This window comes from Vicugna pacos, chromosome 14, assembly GCF_048564905.1.
Source record: "Vicugna pacos chromosome 14, VicPac4, whole genome shotgun sequence".
Lineage (NCBI taxonomy): Eukaryota > Metazoa > Chordata > Mammalia > Artiodactyla > Camelidae > Vicugna > Vicugna pacos.
In genome coordinates, this window is record NC_133000.1 from 27,855,939 (window position 1) to 27,864,343 (window position 8,405).

Sequence of the window (8,405 nt, forward strand, 5' to 3'; positions counted from 1 at the left end):
CGGCTGTGCCTGAGCCCTGCCTATCTTCCCCCAAAAAGTTTCTGCTGGTTTTCAGAGATGGGGGTATGCACCCTTCCCCCGAGAGCACATCAACCTTGCTGCTTTATGGAGGGCCCAGGTTGTTCTACCCTGTACACCCACAGCCACGGCGCGCAGCCCCTTGCAGTCCCCCAGGGCTGCCTCCGTGCAGCCACCCCTGTCCTCCGCCCGGCTTGTGCAGCCTGGCCCTGCCCGCCGCTGCCGGCCCGCGTCTCAGACTGGGTGTCGGGGGTACTCTCTGTACCTGTTTAACTTAGTACTGTCAGACTAGGGCTGCTCTGTACATATCCGAGCCTCGTGGGCTCCCCCTCCGTCCCGCTGGCCTCTCAGTTGGGGAGGGGAGACCCAGCGAGCGAGCGCCAGTCCTCCTTTGCTGCTCCCTCCCCGCGGGACCCATCCCGTGCTGCTTTGCCTTTTGTTCTTTCTTTTTTCCTTTTCTCCTACCAGGTTTTTGACGTCTTTGTCTTTTGAAGAGGGGGATGTTCTGTCGGAGTTCCGCAGGTGCTCTGGTTGGCTGAGTGGGTCTGTGGATGTGGGTCTTGGTGTATTTGTGGGAGAGGGTGAGCTGCAAATGCCCTTCTACTCCGCCATCTTCTCGAGAGTCTGTCTGCATTTCTTAAAAAGACTATTTTGGGGGGTTAGTTTTGGGGAGAGTGGTAATTAGGTTTATTTATTTATTTATTTTTTAATGGAGGAACTGGGAATTGAACCCAGGACCTCATGCATGTTAGGCATGTACTCTACCACTGAGCTATACAGAACACTGTCCCCTGCCCCTGAGAATGCATTTTTTATTTGATCTGTTCTATGGGTTAAAAGGAGAACTAGAACAAACATTTATTGAGCACCTGTTACATGTCAAACACTCTTACTTAAACAATAGAACTGTCCAACAAAGTTGGAATTCACATCCCCATCTTACGTGAGTAGTTGAGTGATTCACCTAAGACCACACACCTCGTAATGTAAGAGCTGTTTTGCTTCCAACTCTCATGGGCCTGTGGCAAAGCTCAGCTACTGCATGCTGAGTGGGGCTAGCCCTTCTTCTTTTTCTGCTTTTGCATGACCCTAACACAAGGTATGTGAAGAGGGCAAGGTCCTTCTCCAACAGGAGTATGAGAGAAAAGGGGGAAGGGAAGGGAAGGAAGATGGCAGCTGTGGAGGTTAATTTTGTTTGTCTACTTGTCTGGGCTAAGGGATGTCCAGGTAGCAGGTATAACATTGTTTCTGGGTGTATCAGTCCAGCTGACTCCAGATCAGGTTAACAACTGAGTTAGCAGTTGTGGATGGGCATCATCTAATCCACTGAGGGACTAAGTAGAACAGAAAGGCAGAGAAAGGGTGAATTTGCTCTCTTTGCTGGAACTGGGACATCCATCTTCTCCTGCCCTTGGACATCAGTGATCCAGATTCTGGTGCTTTCAGATTCAGACCTGGACTTATTCAGGCCTTTGAACTGAATTACACCATATGTAAATATAAATATAAATGTTTATTTCCCCCCTATATTCTCACTCTCTCTCCCCATATGTATGTATATATGTGTGCATGTACACACATATATACATACACTCGTGGGTGTGTGTGTGTGTATATATATGTGTGTTTGTATATATATATGTATATATATGTATATAAATATAAAGGATGATTGCTTTATTAATTGGGGGTTTTCCAGAGAAACAGAACCAATAAGTATCTCTCCCTCTCTCTCTCTCTCTCTATTCTGATGTCTGAGTCTTTTTCTCTTATTCAAAGTCAAGCTATCCAGCTTGATGTGAATCCTGTCTAGACCACGGATGTTCATCTCCTTTAATTCCTTAACATTTATTTAATCCTTTCTCTTGCTCAGTTTGTGTTTTGCAGTTTGTCCATTTTCCTCTTTGTTGAGCGACCAGTTGGTCCAGTTTTGGCTTTCCCTACAATCCCTGAGAAACTCTCTGGTCCCTTCCTCGTTAATTTTTTTTTTTTTTTGGTACCCATGTCAATTAGTATCTTAATTTGCTACCTCATTCAACTGTAAATTCTACCCAGATGCACATTCAAGAATATCCTCCACCTACCTGAGACACTACCAGCACATCCTGATTGGATCACAGCATCCTTTTCAATATTTTTTTCTGGGTCCCTGGAATTTAAAGTAGCCCGATGGTTACCCTTTCATATTATTAAAATTTTTGTCTAATTTCGTCTTTGTTACTGCACAGTTCTTATTTTACTATTTTCTCTTTTTCATTAAAATATGTTAATTCATATGCTCTTGATTTGACTGTCATTTTACTATTCAGATTCATATAACTGCCATTTGTAATTTTTCTTCTGTCTTTCTGAGGCCTTTGCATATTCTCCCAGCTTATTAGCATCTAAATGTTTCATCAGGTGTGTTGTGTGCTTCTTTTCCATTACTAGTGTTAAATGTTTATGGACCTTTGAGACATTCAAGGCGAGGAAATTCCAAGGGGAAAACAATGCATATGCTCCATAGGACCTGTTGAAAAAGATTACAGGTTAGTAAAGTAGTTTAAAAAGTTCTACCACTTCCTTTTTTTTTGGTGTTGCTCCCTCATCTATGCTGTCAAGGAAATATATCAGGACTTATTTTATGATCTTTGGCCAATTCTTAGTACATATGAACAAGTGTCAAAATCTTTAATTTCATGGAACAGCTTCCTTAATATATTTGGGAAAGAAGATATTTATCATGCATTTGTCTGTGAGTTGGTCACTTGGCAGCTAATTCTCTGAAGTGCAGGTTCTTCTGCAACTCCTCTGCCATGAACATGACTCTGCTGTTGGTCACTGCCTGGGTTTCTAGGACCATGTCCTACTCAGTGTGGTGTCACCACCACCTTGCTCTCATACCCAATAGACTGTAAGCTCTGTGAGGGCAGGGCTGAGTTCTTATTTTCTGATCATCACATTCTAGGTACCCCAAGCACAGTTTCCATCCCATAGTCAGTTTCTAAAAGATAAATTTTGAGTGAATGAGTTTGTTAATTGTCTGCTGTTTGTCAAGTACAGTGATGCAGGGCACTGGGGATCCAATTGTTATCAAAAAGTCCCTGCTTCTCATGGCCTGTAGCTTCAGAGGGAAGATCAAGTATTAAATAGACAATGAGGATCATATATAAGTGATCTGTCAGGTTGGTGAGGTGGAAGGAAAATGGGGAAGGGCAGATACCAGTAAGAGTTGAAGTAAGGATCTAAGGATTGTAGCTGGGTGGCGAAGACATGAAAATAAAGTCTGGTGATGGGGAATAGAGGGGTCCATGACCTGGAGGAAGTATTAAGTGAAAGAATTGGGAACATTGATTTCTGCTCAGAGGGTGGGGTATTTGACTGGTTACTTTGAGGGTACAGAAGATCCAGGCAAAATCTATGCTCATGGTGTGCTATGGAAAAGGATAGCCTGGAGGAGGAAATCACGGTCCAGGAATAGGTCAAAGAACTGATAGGTCAGAGAACTCACATTGTTCATTGCCTCCACAGTCGGAGGCCTGGGCCGTACAGTGTGCAAAATGGGATCTAAAGCATACTGGCTAAGAGCAGGGAAAACATGTACCCCGAGAGAAATCAAGGTGTAGTTCTCAAAAGAAGGGTGAGTGGATTCTGGGTGGCAGTGACAATATGCATCTACTACAGGCGATGACAACAGTTATTTCTCTTGCAAGACCAAGAGGTCCCAACAACAACTTCAAGAACTTGAGGAGTTAGATCTTGTTTGCTCTTCAGGCTTCAGAGTCATCAACTAGATGATTCTGAGTGAAGGTCACCTGCCTTTGTTCCTGGTGAGGGAACTTTGACTTTATTCCTGGAACTGCAGGGTCACTGAAATGCAGTTTGGAGGTTGCTGGCCATGGTCACCTCATCCTTCCAGGATCCCCTTTGAGTTGTGGATGTAGGAGCACTGGAGCTGCCATGGGCAGCCTCCTTTTTGGAAAACTCCTTGAGATACACAGATGGAGACTTGACAGTGACTTCTGATTGAAATTTGACCTGCAAGGCTTCCAGTCTCACTGCTGAAAAGAGTTGACTTGGAGGAGAAAGAAGGAGAAAGGCATAGGGAATTGGGGAGGGGTGTGTGTAAAGTTAAACTGAATGCTATAGGTGAAGGGGAAGGTCCACAATAAATTCCAAGATGACAGGACAAAGAGAGGGCTTCCCTGGTCAGTGTTGCCTCTTGGAAGCCAGAAGCTAAATCTGCTCGTGGCATTTAGCCATGCAGAGTGATCTAATAGTGGGAATCCTTTACGAAATGTAAAAAGCCTCAGTAGCAGGGAAAGTAACAAAATCCATTTTAGAAAAACTTAAGCAAATCTTGGGAAGGGAAAAGAAATTAAGTGATAGACAAGTTATTATATGAAACAGAAAGGAGCACATTATCTTAATCTCCTGGCCAGTATCCTCCCAGGCTTTGAGCCATTTTAATTCTTTTCCAACTTACAAATTACTTTAACATTTCTAAGGGACACAGATGTGTCTGAAATTGATAAGTGGAGTGTCAAGCATCACTTCCAGTAACAGGAAAAGAATCCACAGTCTTTAATTTTTACATCTAATTGACTTCAGTTGAGGTGAAATCAAAGGTATATTATTTCTTAATTTGACATCTTCCATTTAAGAGGTCTTATTTTATATGCATCAGAGTCACAGGTGTGAAATTAGTCACTGGGAAGGCTAACTGTTCCAGATACTTTTGACCTTATGGCTGGAAGGAATTTAATTTTAACCTCATAAAAAGAAAGGAATTCTGGTCACTAGGGAAGATGATTACATGGTCACTGACAATGTGAACTTGAACGGCTACATTAGCTCTTTAATTATAATGAATCAAGAAGAAATGTTCAAGGTTGGAGCACTTGATAGGGGATAATGACAGATACTTATGCAAATGGTATCCACACAGACAGAATGAAGCAGGCTGGAGCTTTGGACCAGCTCGAGGTTTCAGCTGGGAGGGAGAAGTATAAAACCTACTGAAGATTCAGCATTCATCATTAAAACTACCATGTAAAGTGACACATTTCTATTTCCTAAATCTCATGGTGGAGTTTTTCTTTGTTAGTATGGTGGTTCCTATGTCTTTTCCCACTTGAATTTTTCATGCTAATGTAGTGTTAATTCCTTTAAATGTGTTTGGAGGGAGAAGGAGAAAAAAAAAAAAAAAAAAGATGAGACCAACATGCCAAAAGATCCCAGTAACAAAGTTTTCTTTATATAGGTCTCAGTGAAAAAACCAAAAACCAAAACAAAACAGTTTTTGTTTTTGTTTCTTCATTCTCAGCTTTGGTTTCAACATCTGTCATCTCAAAGCACCCAGGGCAGTTCTTAATGCATACATTGAGAACACACACATTAAGACTAGATGAATAAACTGGTGATCAAACTAATGGGTGATTATGGGGACACATATGTTGTAAAGGAGAAATGAAAGAAACTAAAGACTAAATTAAAGGAAACAGCTTTAATATAGATCACGATTTACCTACCTTTTGTAGCACTGAAAATAGATGTTATTTCCTGGAATTCTTTAAGGAAAGTCTGTTGAGAATACTTGTGAGATAATCATTTTTCAGTCAGAGATTACTTAATTAAGGTAAGGGTATATAAACAGCCTTTACCACCCACAGGCAAAGTACTGTTGTTTGTCAGGATAATGAAACTGGTTTCCATTTATATAAAACCAGGCAGTCCTCATCTGAGCTCCTTCTTCTCTACAGTAAAAATACAGTCCCTACCAAAAAGACATTTTTTTTTAAGGATCTGGGAAAAGAACAGTTCCTCCTCTGTTCTAACAGTTCCTTTTGTGTGTGTAGAAATTCTGCTATGTATAATTTCCCTCTCCTTCCCTTTTTTCTTCCTTTCAGCACAAGAGACCTTGATATGTCAGTTTGGGAGAAGAAACCGTCCCTCACCCTTTCTTCCAGAGCCACCTTGCCCACGAGAAGCTTCTACATCAGTGGCTCTCAAAGCGTGTTCTTGGACCAGCAGTGTCAGGATCCCCCAGAGACTTGTGAGTATTTGTTATGTAAATGAACTAAAGATGGTATATTGACTGTTGTGAAGTTGTCCACTTCACAGCAGTCTGGGGCCAGTTACCTCAAAAGCCCACTGGCACCCAGCTCAGTTTTTATATGTCCATTTTTTTCTTCCAGTTTTATTGAGATATACTTGACATACAGCACTGTATAAGCTTAAGGTGTGCAACTTAATGATTTGATTCACATAAATCATGAACTGATTACCACAGTAAGTTTAGTAAACATCCACCTACATGCAAAACTGAAGAAATATAAACAAATTTTTTTCCTATTATGAGAACTTGAATTTACTCTTTATAATGTTCACATATAGTACAGCAGTGTTAATTATACTTATCATGTTGTACATTACATCTCTAGGACTTATTTATCTTATTACTGGAAGTTTGTACATTTTGAATGCCTTCATCCAATCCCCATCTGTCCCCCAACTCCAACTATGGTAACCACGAATCTGATCTCTTTTTCTGAGTTTTCTTATTTTTGAAACATAATTATCTATAACACATTAGTTCCTGCTACATAACATATTGATTCGATATTTCTATACAAACTGATCACCACGATAAGTCTAGTTACAAAATGTCACCCAACAAAGATACGACATAGTTATTGACTATATTTCCAACTCTGTACATTTTATATCCTTGACCCATTTATTTTGCAACTGGAAGTTTGGACCTTTTAATCTCCTTCATCTATTTCTTTCATCTCATCACCCCTCCCTGCTGGCAACCAGTGGTTTGTTCTCTGTATCAATGGCACTGTTTCTGTTTTGTTATGTTTATTCATTTGTTTTTTTTTTAGAGTTCACATATAAATGAAATCATATGATATTTGTTTTTGTCTGACTTATTTCACTTAACATAATACTCTCTAGATCAATTCATGTTGTTGCAGATGGCAAGAGGTTAGTCTTTTTCATGACTGAGTAATGTTCCAGTGTGTATGTGTTTGTGTAGGCCACATCTTCTTTATCATATCCAATTTTTAAAATCACAGCCCTAATAAGCAGAACTTTAGCTGCAGATATCCCGCCTACTTTGTGTACCCCATGAAATTGCACCCTTCTGCTAACCATAGAAAAGATAAGAAAAGTCCTACAGCTATAAATAAGGGTCTAAGCTGCTGCTGACCTTCAGAGTTCTGTGACCCAGAGACTCCCCCTGGGCAGCTGAACAACAACAGCTAGACACAAGATCCCATTTCTGGGTGGTGGCCTCTGGAATGACTCATGCTGTGAGAGACCTTCCCCACCTGCAAACATGTCAAGTTGCCACCCAAATAAAGCTTGATATGCGTTACTGCCATCTCATGCAGATTTTGTGTGTTCTTCAGGGCTTGGCTTCAATGTTACCATTTCTTGGAGGTCTTTTCTGACTCCCTAGTTTGAAGTAGAAGCCTTTCTGTGGTCTCTTTAAGCATCCTGTGGTTACTTAAGTATAGTATTGTCTAGTAGGGAGATGATGATTTACTTGAGGCTCTCCTCCACTAAACTGTATGGTGCCTGATGCCAGGACTATGTCTTACTAAGTGTTGTGTGCCCAGCCCCTGCCACAGAATCAGAACTTGATAGGATTTGTTGAAATGAATGAAGATGCTTTCATGCTATCATTTAATATGCATTTTGCTTTTATTCTCAGTGGGGAGTTGTCTCCTCTGACTGATGGTTCATTATTTCCCTTTGTATCCCCTGTCCTCCCTGCCTTCCTTCTGCCCCTGTAACTCCTGCCCTCTTTCCCACTTCCTTTTGTCCCTTCATCCTTTCCCAAACATTCATTGAGCTTCCTACTGTTTTCCAGTAAGTACTCTTGTGACTTCTTTCTACTATTTCTTCACACTTTCTGCACTAGTTTTCTTCAGTTGCTATTTTCTATTTTTACCAAGAATATGGCTCATTCGAACCTGTATCTAACCTTGTACTGAGTATAGTAGACAAAAGGCTTTGTGTAGAATCAGAGATGTGATGCATTTGACCCATGGTGATGCACATGTCTTGCTTTATTTCCTTTCTTTGAAATGTAAATATACCTAGGTGAACAGGTGAACAGGTGAACAGGGTTCCTTCTAGAGGACTATGCTTGTGAGGAAAAGGAGAGGAAGGCTATCTGCGGAACTTCACGGTGTGTGAGCAGACGTTCATGTGACTGTCTCCAACATCACTGATCATGGAGACGTGTGACAGTGGTGTGCTTGTAAACTGACTCTGAGAAAAAGAATCCCTGATTTATAGCATTTCCAGTTTAATGGTATAAATATTCCTACCACAGTTCATTTCAAGCTACCAGCACGGCATCATTGAACATGAAGTTGGGAAGTGGGGGT

General features: G+C 41.1%; 1 non-coding gene across 1 annotated transcript; it reads right to left on the bottom strand.

Moving 5' to 3' along the window:
* Window positions 1–728: 728 nt before the first annotated feature.
* On the bottom strand, window positions 729–810 carry TRNAV-AAC (transfer RNA valine (anticodon AAC)). Its single transcript has one exon. It is a non-coding gene; the product is annotated as a tRNA-Val (tRNA).
* Between the last annotated feature and the right edge of the window lie 7,595 nt (window positions 811–8,405).